Consider the following 19,005-nt stretch of genomic DNA (forward strand, 5'->3'; position numbering starts at 1 on the left):
GCAGTGCTCCCTAAACATGGGATTGTTAAATGCTTGTGTTTCTGGAATGTAAATCTTCCAACTTTAAGTTATCTAAAGCCCACACAAATTTTTGGGATAAGTGCACAAATTGCATTGTTTATTTCAGTTGCAAACACTTCAAATCAAAACATTGATATACAAAATATTAGCATCGTTGCGGTTACATTACATTCAAAGGCACCTAAATCTTCCTGAAAGTCTGGGATTCTCAGAGACATACATCTTTTCCATTCCTTGCCCAGATCTCTGTGAGTATTTTAGAGATTGAAGGAAATAAAATACTTTCAAGGGTCTATTGTAAGAACACTTTGGCAGAGGATTTTTTTGTTTTTCTCATGGACTTTTGAAGCTGGTGTGTGGGAGTGTGTGTGTGTGTAAGATTATATTTAAGATTTAACTGGTCTTTAGCTACTAAAACTTTTTAGCTGCACACATTCCTTATCGTGGATCCCACAGTCTTGTCCAGTATAACTCTCTGGGTCAAGAGGTTCCTCTGGACCCAACCCTGAGCATTCCTCTGCTCCCCAATTTAAGGGACAGAGATTTTTCTCTCACTCATGGCAGGAGAACACTGTTGCTCTGCTCATGGCTCACCATAGATCTTTGTAAGGTTAGTGAAAGGTTTATGTTTCTGCTGCATGGGCTTGAAGGTCTTGCCCTCTGGCCTTAATGAAAAGCATAGCATTGCAAGAGACTTTTGTTTCTATGCTATCTGAAAGGAAACATTCTTTTACTACAATCTCTTGTGAATCCAAAGCTTGGAGGATATTTCACAGGAGGAGATGCCCAGAAACTGAAAATTAAATGTACTAAAGACAAACCTTCATCTTCTCTGACTCTCTGTACATCGTTTAAAGCCAGTGGCTTCAAATCATATTAACAGCTACTGAAGAATGATTGGGATGGGCTGGGATGACTCCTTATTGTGCCCTCTGGAGAAATTTTTTCTTGAGTCTTCAAAAGTGGGGGATACATCAAACCATTACTGAACAGAGTACCTTCCTCCTTAGACCAATGCAATCCCCATGAGAGAAGTGGTTTGTCTTCTCAGGTGGGATGGGAAGACAAGGAATGTGACTGATTCCTACAGTGGAGGCCAACGCACCTAAAGCACTTCAGCTCAGTGCTATTTCTACATCACCTTTTCATTCATTTCCCATAATCCGGCCACAAATGCCTCTCAGTGACCTCCTGAATTACAGCAAACGGTGACCTTTAGAAAGTAAAACAGCTTCATGAAGCAGACAAGAGTCTGGAATCTCCAACTTCAGAGGCTGAGCTGTGGCAAGGTGAAACTGCCAGCTCATGGTGGAGGCAATGGACATGACGTGTCCCTCTGCAGCTACTCATGCATGTAGGCTGTTGTACCAGTTTGGCCAAATTTAGAAATATATACTCTGAGAGAAGGCACAACCACCCCTCCCCCACCAGGTTCGGGACAAAAAAATAAATTTTCCTCGAAGGAAAGTGAAGAAGATAAAACTATTTATTTAACAAACACACGGGAAAGGAAAATGAGGTGAAATGGTAAAATCTTTCGCTGTGGAGGAAAAACCTGGGAAAGCGTTGGAGTCCTCCCTTTGGTCTCCTTGGAGCTGGGGCTTGGGCCAGGGCCAGGCCCTCTGTGCCTGATGAAAAGTCCTCCCGGTGTGCTCTGAGGTTGAAAGCAGTCCAGTAGCAAAGGGAGAAAATCCAGAATTCCAGAGAAGGAAAAGCAAAGTCCAACTCTCAGTTTCTCTCCGGAGAACCAGAAACTGAAACAACTGGCCAAAACTGACTGGAACACAGCAAGCCGGGTGCTTCCTCGCTCCCCTGCCACGGCTGGGGAAAAAAAACCTCCTATCTTTATGTGACCTTGAACAAGCTGCAAACTGCTTTGAGAAAGTTTTGCTCAGTTTTTTTCTTCTCCCTCTCAGGCTCAGTTTAGAGGCATAGAAAGGCACAAAAATTAATTACTGGGTATAGGCAGCGATATGGGATACACATCATAACGTCACCCCAAGACAGCTGTCTATCACTTTTCCTTGGAAACAAGTGCTCCACCTACCCATTTAAGAGAAAATTAGAAATTATTTTTGGAGACAGAGATGCTTGCTTGACTCTTCTTTCTGTTGAAGAAGGAGTTATCAATACCCTAGATGAGGAGAATAGCACCAGGAGAAGCTTACTGCTTCTGCTAGGTTAAGCTTTATTTCATTTACCTAACAACAAAAAAGACTTTCAGTGGAAATAGCTTTTCTTATTAAAACGTTTGATTTTCCCAAAAGGATATTTACATTCACAGGCCAGTCAGCCAGCCCAGAATATAATTTTTGCAAATTATTACACCTCTATTTTTAGATGCAAATCCTTTGTTGACCTCAGTGGGGTTTTACACGAAGGAAAGGACTCGTTCATGGGAGACTAATTGTAAGAAAGGAGCAATAAAGTGAAAATACCATGAATGCCATCCAAGTATAGACTTGAATAGTTGACAAAGTTTTCAGAACAGGTGTTTTAGAACATCGTGGCTAGATTTTCAGGTTATGGTTATCCATATCCGTTGTCTGCTGGAATTGCTTGTTCTTGGGACTTCTGGAAAGTAGGGCTTTCATACTTTGTTCTATACATCACACATTTAAGAATTGTTTTCTGGGGAAGCTGCATGTTTTCTAAAAAATGGGAAAAGCTCTAAAGCAATTTTAATTTTACTTAAATATCTGTCAAAAAAAAAAGCTGTGTTAAGTCTTTCTTCTCCAAATAACCAAGTTAAGGTTTGCAACCGAAGTTTGGCATCTGAAGTTTAATGTAGTCAAAGTGTACAAGAAAACTTGTACATAATTTAGTAGTCTAATGCATTTGTTTAAAAAGGAAGAGAAGGTTTAATTGAGCATACAACCGTGTCAACTTGTCATTCCTGACGATGGTAGTGTCTGCAGACTGGGGTTGCTAAATGTAGCTGTCTGAATAAATCCTGACTTTTCAGTGGAAAGGGACTGATCCAGCATTTTTCTGATACCTAAAGGTCCAATGGACAATGGAGGACATTTGGGATATGCAATGGGTTCAAGCCTGGAGAGGTGTGGGGGAAAATAATAAACTTTTATGCCTTTGGTGTCTTGATACTGGAAGTTATTGGCTTATAAGAATATAGGTAAGAGAAAAGACATCAGTCCAACTTGGTGTTTCAGCTTTGGCCCAGATGATGCAATTGGCTTTCTGCAGCTTGACTCCTGGTGGGCTCATAGTTAACCTGAGGGCAATGGTTTCCCCAGGGCTGCAGAAATCCAACCAAGCAGGATTGGTTGCAAGAATCAGAGCTTCAGTTGTTAAAAACTGAGGATCAGGAACACTCGTTAGACAAAGCATAGTATTTGGGTGAAGAAAGAGAGGGTACTTGATTTGGTGATGTTACAGCTGAATATCTAAACCGCTGTGTTGTACTTGTCAACATAATTGCAGTTGTTTGTCTGATGATCCTATTAAGTGTTACAATTTCTTTCTCCCAGTTTTTGTTCGTTTATTTGTTTTAGGTAATTTTGGAGTCTGTTTTTTAAGTAGTTGCATGTGAATTATAAAGGAAATGGGTAAGAGAAATCATTATCTAAGTTCTATTTTGAAGTGGCTTTTCAGACTGTAAACAGCTATGATGATAACCTTATACCTTACTCCTACCCATTTATGAGCACCAAGGGTTCATACTGGTAGTTACAAAGGGAAGAGAGGTATATGGTCTCAGGAAAGCAACACACATTTCTCAGAAAACTATGTAATAGACATTGTTGTCCATAGCACAATAGCTGTTCAATCTAAAAACCTGGCCCTGTGGTCTACCTGGAGTGAAAGACTAGCCAGACAAAATCAGTAGAGGAAAGGGGCATGAAGAGTCTTGGGGAGGTAAGGTTGTTTTCTGAGTTTGCTCACTATAAGTCAGTAGTAGAGGAGGAAGGAGAACAGAATATTTCAGCAGCAGTATCTCCTCGGCTGCCCTCCCTGTCTGTTTCTTTGTTGGAATATTTCTAGTTTGTTTAGGAACATGGTACCCCAGTGTCAAGCCCAAACTAAGCATCTGGGGTACCCAGGAGATGACCTAATCTCCAGCTCTGTGGCAGCAGCACGCACTCACCAGACGTCCTGAGCTCCAGCATCCCTGGAGACAGAAGTAGACTTGGAGTATAGAGGAGTAGACTTGGTGGGTATAGAGGCATGGACCTGTTCCTGATCCCTGCCTCCAGGAAGCCTAGAGTTGCACTCCTGGTGGTGCAAAGGGAGCAGGAGAAAGACCTCGGGCTGCACCGTGCAAGATCCTCCTAGAGAGAACTGGGAAGGAGCATCCTTCTGCTGCCGTGGAGACCCAAGGGGCTCAGCATCTGACAATGTCCAGAAGGACCTGTTTTCCAAACAGAAAATAATTAGATTTGTGTGTCAGACTAAACACTTGAATGCAATATTGCAAATACAAAGGATATTACACATCATCAGCAAAAATCAGTTAACTTGCAAATCCCATCTAGACCGGGAGTTTTTGTCTCTGTTAAGGTATTTGTGTATTTTTAAATACAATCACAAAATAGCACACTAGTAGTTTTACTGTCAAATAAATACCTTTTAAGTATAAGGATTTCTTTCTCCCCACCATCACCACTTCATTTATCTTTTGCTTAAATCCTTCCTCTCCAGAAATAACACAAATCAAGCCTCTGGGGCCTGTTTATATAATGGGGATTTATGTCATTTCAAGACAAATGGCATTTGCTAAGTTTCAGGGAAGCACCTGTCTTAATTGTATTTCCTGCCCATGTGCTGCTTTTGTTTGCAATAAAAGAATTCATCTCAGGTGAGTTAACCTTGCTTTTAGAGAGGGCACCTGCAGTTATCTTAGTGTTTATTGTAAATGAAAACATGTTGAGCCTTTAAAGCAGTGAAATAAAGAGGTGCTGACAAGAGGGTATGCCAATAGGATTAGAAGCTTTTCTCACCACTTGTATTATCAGGATGGAGAATTGAGTCACGTTAAATTACAGGGAGAAGAAATATTCCCAGAAGTTCCACAGATCGGAGATTGACTTGCTCCTTTAGTAAACCTAGGGATAGGAGGGGCATCCTGTGCTTGGTGAGATTAGGGGGGGAAAAAAAGCCAAAGAAGAGAAAAAAGACACCTCCCTTTTAGCCTTAGGCATCTATAATTGACCAAGATTTTTCTGGTTGTGATTTGATCCATCCAAACCCTGTTAGAGGCACTTGCCCCCAACTGAGACCAAGGCTGAGGTGAATAAGAATTAGGTGACTCCCTCATATGTACTATACATGTATTCACATCTATTAGGATAAATGACATGTCATTCAATTTAAGCACAGGCAACTGGAGATTGTCATATTTTGAAAATGACAACTGTTATTTATTTATTGAGAATATTTATACAGGTTCTTTCTGGGTACAGAGAATGCATTTTTCAGCAGCTCCTGCGACACCAGTGAATCAGGCGATTAAACAAAGACCAGAAAGGCAATTCCACAAACAGAGAAACAAAGCCAGTGGGCTACTGACCAACAGGTCTGGGCCACCAGAGTCAAAATCTGGCAAGATCATTAGTCATTTTCTGCGGTCATTTTTAAAAGTGCTCATCATGATGCTGTGATCCCTGCTAGATTAATAAGGTGCTGAAGAAAACACTGTTTGATGGCAGCAGGAAATGGGATTTATCCCAACTTTTTAAGAATAGGAAAATTAAGAAAGAAACAGACAGATGCTGGTTGGCTGGATTCAAGGGCAGGAGGAGAGGGGAAAGAGAGGCTTGCCTTCCCCTGTCCTCATCCCCCTGTATCTTTCTCCCTCCAGCAAGGCTGGCATGGTGCATCCCAAGTCACATGCTATATACTGGAGTATTTGTCCTTCTTATGCCTGTTTGGATCAGGGCTTTCTGTGTCTACTATCAGGCTGTGAGTTGCTTGTTTAAAAAAAATTTTTTAGTGCTGTTCAAATAAGCATTGATTGAAATTATTTCCATCAACATCCTATCTTTTTATTAAGTACAGACTTGTTTATTAAATAGGTAGGTAGGTAAGTAAATAAAAAAGAAGAATCCACATGATTATAAAAAGACAACATATACAAAGTGATTATGAGTTTCCTACTCTTCTACCTATAAAAAAAAAGACTACCTTTTATATCCAGATGTCCAATCTTCAGGTAGAACCCAGCTCTAAATAATCATTGCAGCTTGATGGAACTCCCTCCAAAAGGGACACAAACAGCTCCATTTAGTACTGCTTTTCTTGTTTCTGGATATCTCTATTGTATTCATTTTCTGACACATTTAACTTTCTTCAGAAAATCTAATGAGTAAAAAGATGATATTTCTGAATCCTTGTCCTCTCCACTGTATATTATTTGGAAAACTTTCATTTCTTTCCATAATTCTGGATTCTTTGCTGTTCATTTTAAACGGCAAGCTAGAGCTCACCACAACATAGAGACACAGCTACTATGCAGTTTTATGTCTGATGGTTCAGTTACACAGTGATATGATTTCTTCCACATTAAAAATTCAGTTTCAGCACAACCTTTGTCTTGTTTGGTCTTTTTCTCACTATACACTTCAGAGAAAGGCAGTGCAGTGGTATGAATCACCAAGTGCACTCCAATGGCAGCCAAGGCCTAGGAGCTGCTTGGAGGGGAAATAGAGCTTTTACCTGGTAGCATAAAACACTTCTCTACACTGAAAAGGTGCCATCAAGCACAGAGGCCAATGTCTTTGGTTGTTGGCTGAAGTTTGCAACCCAAATAAATACCCTATACTTCATAGAATCATAGAAAAATTTGGTTTGGAAGAGACATTGAAGATCATCTAACTCCAACCTCCCCTGCCATGGGCAGGAATGCCACCCACTAGATCAGGTTGCTCAAAGCCTCATCCAACCTGTCCTTGAACACTTCCATGCTTCTGCAACTCAAAATCAAAGTTGCAGCCCCTCTAGAAACTAGTTATGAGCCGGAATAAATGTAACCAGAAGCCCCTCTCGAGACACTGCCCAGCTTTGAAACACTGTTCTGTCTTAATGCTTCACATTACTGATTTTCCTGAGGACATACTTTATAGCGTCTGGCAACCTAAACAGATAAGAAGAGCAAACTGAAGAGAGGGGACTGAATGAACATTAGCAGATCTGGTCTGTTTTCCCATGTGCTCTTCCAGTCAAGGACTTGTGAGAAGGATCAAAGGAAGGATGAGAAAACAAGACATTGGTTGACTGAATTATATTTGTATACAGGAGAAAACCTTAGATACTGACAAGGCAAATCTGCTCAACCTTGCCAGGCACGGGAAGAGGCTCATGAAGAGGTTTGGCCATGCAGCTGACCATGTTTTGAGGAGGACAGGGCTGTGGGCCGGTGCAGTGTCTCCCATATCAGGTCCCACAACGTGTACTCCATGTGACGTGATACAAAACATGTCTGTCCTGTCACCCACACACCAGAATGCACAAGCAACCTGCTCTGCCAGCTACAAACAGGATTTGCAAAATTTTTTTCATTCTTTTTTTTTCTAAGTCATCTTGTAATGATGTAATGCAAATGTAATTGAGATCCAAAGAGTTTCAATCCACCCAAAGTGAGGTGTTTCTGAAGCCATGGGCAGGTATTTTTATCCATATGAGAAAAATAATGCGTGGCATTAATTAAATTATCAAAGTTACATTTTATTTCATAAAACCAAAGGATTTTTTCAGAGGGAAAGCCCCTTCATGTTTGGCTTTCCTGAATTTTACCCTCCCAGTATTATGGCCATAGAGGTGCTGAAAGTTTCCCTTGAATTTATTTGAAATTTACAGACTTTCCTTTGCCTAACACTGTTTGTCAGGGAATTCTTTAAACACCAAAAGAATCTCATTAGTCACCTCTGCAAAAGGGGCTGTGGGAAGCTGATATAGAGATACAAGTCCCTTTTTTCCTCTTCTTGTCCCTCAGACAAAATCCTATGACCCCCAGAGATGACCTTCACTCATGCTCTGCCTTTGCATGATAATCCGTGAGCAGCAAGAGCAGAGAGATCATGGGGAGGACTTTTCTCTCCCATCCATTTCCCATGGACCCTGGCAGCGCACAAGCCATCGACATGAGGAGTTACAGGGTACATCTGAATTGCATTCATTGCTTAGACCCACAGGTGACGTGCCTTCCTCAAAACAAACCATGAGGTACCAAGTTGCAGCAGCGGACTGCCCTGGTAAACGCAGTCCTTGATGGATGTAGGAAGAGAGCAAACTCAGGCACAGATGAAGCAAAAACGGGAGAAGAGTGGAATAAGACCCATTGTCTGTGCCCCTTTGGTATGTCAGAGACATTCAGGGAAACCATGCAGGGAAACTGCAGCAGAAGACAGGTTTTCTTGCTGTTCCCAAGGTTTTAACAAGGATACTGCAATTTGTTAACAGTGAGTATGAAAATGTTAGAAATGAACCAATAAATGCTACCGCAGAGATGCTTCTAAATAGCCTACTTAATTGTGGAGATGGTAGAAGTTATGCTGACAGTTAAAGAGAGAGTTCAATTACTCACAATGTTTACTGAAGATCACTAGCCTTAAATTACAAATAATCAGCTCGCTCGGAAATATCAATTGCAACAACAAAGGTGTTTCAGCTGATGCAGGAGGCTCATCCAGTGTGTATAAGTAAGCCACTTACCTATGCAAATTGAACTGCAGCTCCCTGCCCCATCTTTCATGTTTTGCCCATTTATGACACCTGATCATTGCTTTTTTGGGGATGTGCTCTCTGCTGGCAGAGAACATTTCACCAGGTGATGGAAAAGTGCATACATAATTTATAGGTACCAAAATGATTGGCAGTGTCTGTCTCAGATCCCATGCTTCAGGAAAAGTTACATTTGTGGAAACTCTTGCAAGATTGGGTGTTTAAATCTTCTGTACAACTCTTGGACAATAATTGATTAAATTACCTTTAATAAAGATGGAAGGCTTCAGGAGGAAGTTCAAATTTAGCATCCTTTCAGGAAGTACTTTTCCTACCAGGAGGTTTTGAGGAATATGCATTTCTTAGTGTCTTGGTAACACTCCTCTTTATTCTGTTAGGAGCAATACTCAAACAAAAATACACTTTTTAATATTATTGCTTCCTCAGTAATTCACAGCATCTGCTCTCCGGGTCCCCAATAAACCCACGGAATCCCTACAAATCAGTCATCCCCTTAGCACTGGCATAGTTGTCTGAGTATTAAACTGCGCCCTTCCTACTTGTGGCTCCATGATGTGATTACCTTGTATCACCCAATTTTGATAATATCATGTGTCAATGATGTTTTGGCATAACATGTCAAAGATATTTGATTATCAGAGAAGATAGACAAACTTTTTTCTTTAATACACATCATCCATGTAAATAAAAGGTGGAACAATCAGGAAAAACTGATATAGAAATATATGTACTAAAGCATTCTTTAACAGAAGGTTATTTGTATGAGGTTCAGAGCTTCTTCTAGTGAGTCTTGCTGTGGTCTTTCTGTAGATTCTGTAGTAAAATCTATAACACAATTAAAGAGTTTATCAGAAGCATCCTAGCTGCAAGTCCTTCAAAGCACAGCTGATCTTAAAAACTCCCATTTGGCACAAAGCAACCACCTGTCAATATTTCAATTACCACCCTCCCTGCCTGATCACACTTCAGTTGTTTTCCAATAATTATTATAATCATGCACCACAAGGGCAACTAGTTGTTTCAGGGTTTTAGGTGAGAAGCAAAGAACTGAAAAAAAACCCCAACAAAACCCAAAACCAGCCCAGTCATTTGTACAGATCTTTCCTCAGGGCAGCTCCTTATTTGAACAGCTGCTGCTGAAACACAAATCAGCCTCAGAGCTAAGCCAAGCCTGGATGGTGTTATGCATCCTGATTTCTGGGGGTAGGGGGTGTTGTTGTTGTTGGTCCTAATTTGAGTCCTGCACATGACCAGCCACTTTCCCTACTGGAAATAATTTCTCTAAATTAAAGGTTGCTGCAGTGTTTCAAGCCTGTCAAAGATCTCTAGCTGGACAGGCTTCCTCAGAAAAAAAAAAAAGAGTCGGTGTCTCAAATCTTAGCCTCAAGAGACAGGTTTCACTTGATGAAAGAACTGAAAAATCTTTTCCCAGTCAGGGTAATTTTTCTCTGTTAGTTTTCATGGGAAGAAAATATTTCAGCTTTGTTTTTATTTTACAGGAATAAATGGCTTGGATCTATTGTTATTTATGTGGCTTTATTCCCAAAGGAAAACAGAACCAGTCAAAGTTGTGGCCCACTTTGTTAACACTATAAAACTTCTGAAATGTTCAAGATGTGATGGAATCTAGTACAAGGTAACCTAGAAATGCTGAGTATTTCTGACCCGGTCTCTTACTATTTATCACTGATTTCATGCCAATCTTAGTTCATTTGAATGACTGGAATTTCACTAAGTCTATTTCTTTGGGCTGCTGTGAGTTTTGAAGTGATGTTATAAATACTACATGGAACAAAATTCTGAAACTATGTTGAAATCTACGAGGACTTCAGTGGAGCTGGGAATTCACATCTGAGGATAAAAATCCTGTGGGGCAATGTGTTGAATATTATTTTGCCACTCAACCCTGGCAATAGTAATCATTTTTTCTGCGTGGGGAAGCCAGTGAGATTGCAATGCTAGTAATAAAAAATATCACTTTACAGCAGAGAAGCAAAATTGTACACACTGGAGTATGAGGAAGGCAGGCATAGTGACTCTTAGACCCTACAGTGTTTGCACCAAATCTAGCAGCTGGAGAAAGGGAGATGGGCACCGTCATGGACAGCGTGGGGAAGATTTCAGCCAAGAGCCCAAAAGCAAACAAGTGCTTTGCTGTGCAGGGAACAGCACACTCAGTCATGCAAAGCCTCTGTAAAAAACAGTAGAGAGAGCCCCAACTACAAAGCTGGGCAGAACTCTTCTTCCTCCCAACTCAGAAGAGAAGGGGACCCTGCCAGCCAAGAGACAGCTGGGGAGCCAGGCTGTCAAAACTCTTCTCTGAACATAGAATGGAAAAACAAGGTCAGTTTTCAATAAGAGACAAAAAGAGGGCCCACAAGAAAAGGAGGTAATAGAAGAATATACGTATGAGAGAAATTACAGTGGGAAAGTCTCTTGTCTCTGATAATAACCCAGAAAAAGAAAACTTTGAATTTTTTAATAAAGGGAAGTACTGAACTAGAAAACACAGAAGTGCTTGTTCTAGGCAGTGTGCAGTCAGTCTGCAGAGCTCCCTGCCATCACTAGGTCCCTGGGATATTATAATACCTAAAGTTGTATGGATATAAAACACATCCAGAATAACCAAAAGAGAGGAGGGTAAGAATAAAGAGAGAACAGATCTCTTGGAGGAGAAATTAGGTCAACAGTTAATTAGCAGAGCAGAGGAGGAGTCTTAATGCAATGGAGAATTTCCCAGAAGCTTGTGGAAAGCACTCCCTGAGAGGAGCAACTTTCCTGCCTGGGAAGAGCTGTCAGTCTGCTCAGGCTGGAGGATGCTCAGGGACCATGTACAGGGGCACCAGCAGCACGCCTCTTGCTACTAACCTCTCACCCAGTTCATGAATCCCACCATCTTCCTCCTGGCTGTCAGGAGCATTTCCACACTGAAATACATGTGATGTTTCCATCCTCTCTTCCTACCTCTAATCTCTGCTGTCCCAGTGAAAAGAGCACCCTCACTATTGGTGAGGTTTAGAATAAGTTTAGTGCTTTGGCTGGAGTTGCCTCCTATGACACCCTTTTCCCCTTGCAACATATACTTTGCCCTGAGACACAGTAGTAGAACTTTTCAACTGGTCCTTATCACCCTTACCCAGAGCTCGGCCTATTTCTTGAACTTGAATATTGGCAATATAAATGCCTTTCTCCACTTTTTCTCTTCCAGCCCTTGTATCACAACCTCCTGCTACAGAAGCCCATAAAGTGATTGAGTTTTGTTGATTGACTCCTGCCCTTCATGAGTTACAGGTATCTAAAATCTGTTGCTCTCTCCTTGATATTTGGGAGATCAGTTGTGAGGCCCAATGGTTAGATGTGTGTATTGCCCATCCAGGTCACAGGAGAAATGGTTGTCCCAGTTTTCTGAGAGCTCTGAGCCCAAACCAATGAATCCACTGCCCACAAGCAGTACTTTTTGTAAACTTTTAGTCTGTATAGAGGACAGCTGGGAACAGACCACCACTGCCAGTATTTTTAAAACACACCATGACTTGAAGCAGCCCTGTGCATGTCAGCTGTGGGTGCATGACTGTCTCCCAGATTTTACCAAATGCTCTTCCTTGTGCCTTTTATGAGATTAGGCATAAAACATGAGCAGTAGTGGCAGGATATTTTTGAAAGAAAGTCGCCATAAATACCTATCTAGAAACATATGTAATTGTTGAGGTCAGGAGCTTCATGGTGGCAAACCTTGCAGAGCTGACTACAGGAAAAACACTTTCAATCTAGGTCCTGTTGGCAGTGCACATGTTTATAGCACAAAGTCTATAAACTTTTTGTTTGCTCAATTTATGTGTGGGTTTGTTTTTTTTTTAAATTCATATATTTGAAAAAATACAATTACATAAATATTGTATTTATATTAGTTGACATATGAAATTCACGCTTCCTTACCTAAATTGTGTAATTTTGTGAAGTGCTGCATTTAGCAGAAGTTGTGTAGGGTTATATCATTAATTGGTGAAGTTAAAGTGCATCTCATGGTAAATAGGTTCCAACCCTTGTTGATTTGCAGCCTACAAATAGGCCATCAAGACTATTTACCATAATCCATTTGTCATTTATCATAACAGCTCATAATTCATTCCTATTGCTGCCACTTTCCTCCTCTGTCATGTTGCACTTCTTCACCTGACCTCTGCTCACTTACTTGTTGCCTACTCTGAGCCATTTTAAAGTTTTCCTCTGCTTTTCTTCTGCTCATTTGAGCTCCTGCTAAGCGACACTGCTCTGTTGAGCTGTCCTTAGATTGTTCCTTCCATGATCACTCCAAATTGGCTTGTACTTTGTGCTAGTTATGGTTTAAAATTAGGCAGCTACTCAAGTGCTTTGCTGAACTTGGGCATCCTTCATGTAATTTGGTTTCATCTTTTCCCTGCATCCCAGGCTCCCCTCACTGCTCTGCAGTGATTTGTACTGTTCTCCTCTGATATAGGCTCTGCCAGCAATGTTAAATTTGTGGTTATGTTTCCTGTTGAACTGGTGGGAAAAGGTCATTAACTTGTTGTCTGTGGTCTATTCCTGGCTGCCAATGAACTGTTCCCCACAAACCAAGGGTCAAGAGCAGCCCTAATATAGAGCTGATAAGTCCCTGCTCCAGCAGCTGCAATCTCTGCACTTGTACCACACCATCAAGTACAAATGTACACCTAGCAGCAGGATAATGACACAGAGCCACCACTGCAGTTTTCATCAAGATGAGGTTTCAAGGACTGAAACTAATAGCTATTGCAAAAGCTATCAAAATTATATTAAAAGACACAGTATTGCTCTTTCTACTTAGGTCTTCCATCCAAGGATCCCAGTGCACATTACAAATACCAAGCTGGGCATTTTCCACTAGTGCTGCTTCACTCTCCAAGGTTTGCACCTTTAATGCCACCCATCTCTTCTGCAGCTTTGATTTCTTTTCTCATCTTTTCCTCTACTCAATTTCTTCCGGAGCTTACATACACTTTCTCTATTCCTGAACCATTTGCAATAAAAATCCAGATATCTGTCCCTATCTCTTGGCTTCTTCTCATCTTCCCTGCCCACCACAGACCCTCCACTGCTGTCCATTAACCTCAGCAGTGCTCTGAGCACCACCACTGCTGTTTGCAGATGCAGAGGGAGCATCACTATTTCCATGTCCTGCCTTGTCAAACAATGGAGCCCCTTCCCCTGCTGCAAGTGCTGGCAGTCCCTGCTGCCCTGGCCAAGGAGATCCTGTCCTGCTGGGGGTCAGCAGGGGCTAAATGTCTACACCTATGGGTAAATGACTTTGCCCACTATTAAGGACAAGCAAATTTTCTTCTATAGTGGAGGCACCGAGATGCTCCGTAAGTGGTTCCTATAGCAACTGTATCCAGGCAAAAACTCCTGCAAGAGCTCCCCTTCCCCCTTCCCTCTCCCCACCTCTCCTTTCTCCTTGCAGTGGTTTTTCATGGCAGGGGGTGAGTGAAAGGGATGATAACCAGGATGATTTAACTGCCTCAGTTGCCCACACGGAACACACGCTAAGCGCTGTTGCTGGGAGCGTGTGCCCACGGGATCACTTGGGCAGCTCACTGGCCAGTGGGGTGTCAGTGGCCATGAACGATTGATAAGTATGGACTGAGGAAACACCCTCATTTTGTGGAAGGAGGATATCTGATAATTCTTAAGGCATTGCAAAAGTGTTTATCTGACACCTTCATTTTATTGTACTTATCATCCAGATCCTGCTCTGTGCCCAGCAGCCCTGACATAAAAATTGCCACCTCCTTCCACAGCAAAATTATAATGGAGTGCTAAGCTAGGGAATTAAAAATGTCTCCTGAGTGCAAGAAAGGAAATCCTACAGAATAAGTTGCTACAGCATCCAAAAGGGGAAAATACAGGCATCACCTCCCTGCTGTGAAGGAAGGACAAGGCTGTGCCTGTGTGGAGAGCTTCGCCCAGGACTTCCATTCAGCCCTAACAATGGGGGAATGGCCACACACTGAGGTCCCTTTTCGGGTCTGCTGTGCCCATCCTACCATGTGTGGGTGGAAAGGAGTTATCCTAAGTTCAACCAGCAAAGCTGACTGGGTAAGTGCAGATCAGCATCCTCAGCCCTTTATCCAAGCAAGCTGGCTCTGCCAAAGAGACACTTGAGATGTGCCCAAGCCCTTCCTTTGGAAACAGAGTTGTAGGACAACATTCAGCAATGTGATGTAGTAACAAACAGCTCTTGGAATGCAGGCACCAGCAACAGAAGAATGGATTTCCCAGCCATGTTCAACAGCTGGAGGAAATCTTGTAGGTGATAACATACCTTAGGCAGTACTGAGTTCAGTTTGGACAAAATTAGAAGCAAGAAGGAGATAACGCCTGTGTTATCACACATCTGCTTTGCTGGTGTCTCTGCACAGGTTATTGGACCTCAAGCTTTTGTCTCCAGCTGTAAGGACGAAAAATATACCCTTCATTCAAACAAAAAGTTATAGTTCTGAAGCAGCAAGAGCAGTTAGGCGCTGTAAATAGAACAAATTGTTTTCACAGTCACAACAAATATATAAAAATTGGCAACACTGAATTTGGTTACATATCTGATCACTTTCTGATAGAGACAGTGAAAAACATCCTATTGGTATCAGAGTTTCAACAAGTCCAGAAATTACTATTTCTGCTAGCAATCATACCAGCTATGCGGTAGTTGCAATATAGGAGCAAAAAATCTCAAGAAGCTCAAACCACCAATTTCAGTGTCATGTCCCATATTCAGATCTGAAGCTTATCAAGGTTTAGATCTCTGTTGTCCTTAGCCCATGCTGCTCACAGGAGCTATTTGATGTTGGCAAATTACTGACATGATCTCTGAGAAATTGCTGAAAATCTGAGCAGCCCCACAGCCGTTGCTGAGTGTTAGGTTTCCCTTTCCTTGCCCCACCAGCCTCTGTGAGGATAAAAACACGGCTATATCCTGTATCCTGCAAGGCTTCATCCTGACCCAGCAGGTGCAGAGACCCGAGTTTATCACTCCTCACTGCCAGCCTGCACCTGCTCACAGAGGCACATGGGGTGCCCAAAGTGCAGCTGTGCCCAAGGTGCTGGGAAAAAGGTGCCCGCAGATATCCAGCGAAATGGTGGTTAACCCTGGAAGGGCTCTGTCCCTTCTGCAGTGCTGCTCTGTGGGATAACCCTTACAGCCAGAGGAGGGTCTTCCAAAACTCTGTGCCAGTGTGCCCAAACCATACACAGTCAGACTATGGATTATCTTACTGTTCCAGGATGAAGAAGGAGAGACTCTGTGTCAACACATTCATTACTTACCTCTCATGGGGAGAGTGATAGAGTTTTTCTGGTTTTGTACTCACGGTTCTTTCTTAGGTCCCAGTAAAGAACCACCTCTAATTTTTGCAACTTTAAGTAGACCATACTATACTGACCTGATGTAGTCTATGAGATCACAGGATAATTTAGGGTGAGAGAGATCTCGGCAGATCTTCATCCAGCCTCCAGTTCACAGCAGGGTCAGCTCAAGATCAGATGAGGTTGCTCAGAGCTTTATTCAGCCAGATTTTTAACCTCTCCTGGGACGGAGACTGCACAGAAACCCTGGGAAACCTGCTCCTCCTTGTCAAGGACTGAGAAGAATCAATACATTGACATTTTAGAGATTCTGAATGTTTCACAATCTGTAGTGCAGTAGGTCTAGTGAGAGAAACTGTCTTGTGGAAGGAGAAGGCCAAGAAGACACCAAGGAAAGGATACCTAAAAGTAGCTCAAAATCAAGTAGGTCTTTTCTCTTTGAATCTGAAAAAAAGACCAGATAACCTTCATTTGGACTCCCACATCTAAAGCCTGGTGTCCTAAATTCATAGTTTGCCATTGCATTGCTGAAATGAAGAGTCCCCTTGCTCCTGCTTGTAAGAGAAAATAAGGAGTGATTTTTTCTATTGACTTAAAAAATTGCAAGATGAAAATTCTTGATCAGAATCTGTAGAATATATAAGGGAATTACTGAATGATCTTTAAAACTAGCTGAAAATAACTCAAAGTCTCTGCTGATCTGAACTGTGCTGTCAGGTCTCCCCAGGGACTGCCACCCTTGGGGTAATTGTGGTACATCACGCTTTGCTTGACACATCATGAAACAAGAGGAGCAGCACAGCCTCCAGAGACTGAGAAGCAGAAGCCCCAGACAAGCAAAAGGCACTTTCTTTTTAAGGAATCTAAAAATAAAAGCCAGAAAAGTTTTTTTGAAAATACCTGAAGAGCTGTGGCCTGGTATCTCCAGTCTTTCTTCTGTCACATGTACCTCTCTGCTCTGCTTCATTGTACCCACTGACAATGTGGCTGCTGCCTGCCTCATTGCCTCAAACTAATTTTTAATGCAAAAGGTGTTGCAGCAATGGAGACACTGTGATGAACCTGCTGTTGTCACCAAATGAGGGACAGCTCTCCAGGTAAGCTTGGTTTTACATGCCATATTTAGAAGACTCATACTATGTCTGAGTAGTAGAGTTGGCAGAGCCATGCTGTGGCTTCAGAGTCCTGACTCCAGTTACAATCCAAGTAAAACCAAGAAGCAATCTCCTGGTGCAGCAAGAAAAATAGGACAGCACTAAATGGATGGTCTGGGAATCTCACTTTGTTACGACATTGAATATGTCAGACGTGCTGTCCTTCACATGAGCCAAAAGCCCCATGACTGGTGTGCCCCAAAAAGGAGCCAGCTCAATGTTGTCCTTTGTGTCACCAGAGTCTGCCCTGTGACTCTTGCCAAGACTGGGGCCTTGAGAAGGCAAAGCAAAAGAGAAGCATCCTTTTTAGCTGGCTTGGTTAGAGCATGGTGCTAATGACACAGAGGCCACAGTTTCAATCCCTGTTTGGGCCATTCACTTAAGAGCTGGTCTTGATGATCTCTGTGGGTCCCTTTCAACTCAGAATATTCTGTGATCTGTAACCTTTTTGTGCAGGTTTATGGCTAAGATGGGAAATAGAGGCAGCAATCATATGCCCTTAGGAAGAAATGCCCTTCTAGCAATGATGTATCTATCTAGACCCCCATGGCTGCATGTACGAATTGTCAGGGTGGGAAGGTTACAAGCTTTCTGCATAGTAAAATATGCCAGCACCATTTTCTGTTTATGTGGGACAAGCAAGGAGGACTGGTGAGAGGGGTGAAGGGGGCTCTCGGGAAATAGAAAACAGCAGGAGAGATGGATTTTCTTTGCTACGCTATGCAAATAAAGCAAGCAAACATGACGCTGAAACTGAGCTGATAAATCTGATTCTGATTTCTCAAGGCTCCTCTTTCTGACCTGACAATATATATGTGCATTACAGTGGAGACAAATTACTTTCTACAAATGAAAATCTTGCCAATTCACTTCTATAGTTTACCTGACTTCTTACCACCAACATGATAGTTTGACAATTGAATAATGCTCAGACATGTGCAAATAAATGCAAATAAAACATGTCAAAACTCCCAAAATTGAGGCATCAGAATTTTTTTTCACATGCAGCAGCCAAGCTGGTGCCACTGGGTTCATTCCACACAGCAGTGGTCAGTAACAAATATTGCATTGCAAGGAGAAGGAATAACCTGAGTCTTGGCAAACTATGTGCCTGTAAGAAGAGCAACATTTGGATTCAGCCATGCTGGAAGCTTGCCACAGCTCAGGGAAAATGTGTGTGAAATGACTGGAATCAAAAAAGAGCCTTTAATGAACCTCGGCTTTTCAACACATGTTATTGGCTTTGGAGCTGAGTAACTTTATCAACTCTGAAGAATATACATAATCATTTTGACACAGAGGGAACAGAGAGTGAGAAATTACCATACGTGCAGCCAAATATTTGTTATTTCTGAGCAGTTGGCTGTGAACTTTTCCTAAGATGCTGGAAACTGATCTGGGAGATGTTTTCTGCATGGTGCAGACCCTGTGTTGGTGTTTGCTCAGTACAGTGGGAACAAAAGCCCATTTGACTTTCCAGCCACAGTGCTGGAGATTCCTGCACCACCACAAGAAATCCTCACATTCACAAAGAGTGCATCATCATTGTTTCTCACTGAGCTGTTGCATTTCCTGGCACTTACTCAGTACTGGTAGATCAGTAATGTTTTTTTAATATCAAGGTGTCTTTTATCATCATTGAAATATTCCTTATTCGGTTCAGGACTGTTCCTTAGTCCTTCCACCTAATCTGTCTCCTCTGGGTTGATGGTTTTTATTCTGCTGCGCACCTGACGCTGCAGCCACGAGCCATCACTCCTGATTCATGAGACAACAC

At 42.1% G+C, this 19,005-nt stretch overlaps 1 long non-coding RNA gene across 1 annotated transcript; it reads right to left on the reverse strand.

Annotated features, from left to right (window-relative positions):
* Positions 1–1,472: 1,472 nt before the first annotated feature.
* Positions 1,473–18,093, reverse strand: LOC138106372 (uncharacterized). Its single transcript, XR_011148972.1, has 3 exons — positions 16,152–18,093; positions 15,038–15,163; positions 1,473–4,390 (listed from the first exon to the last, which is right to left on the reverse strand). It is a non-coding gene; the product is annotated as an uncharacterized lncRNA (long non-coding RNA).
* Between the last annotated feature and the right edge of the window lie 912 nt (positions 18,094–19,005).

This window comes from Aphelocoma coerulescens, chromosome 2 (genome assembly GCF_041296385.1).
Source record: "Aphelocoma coerulescens isolate FSJ_1873_10779 chromosome 2, UR_Acoe_1.0, whole genome shotgun sequence".
In the NCBI taxonomy this organism is placed as follows: Eukaryota; Metazoa; Chordata; class Aves; order Passeriformes; family Corvidae; genus Aphelocoma; species Aphelocoma coerulescens.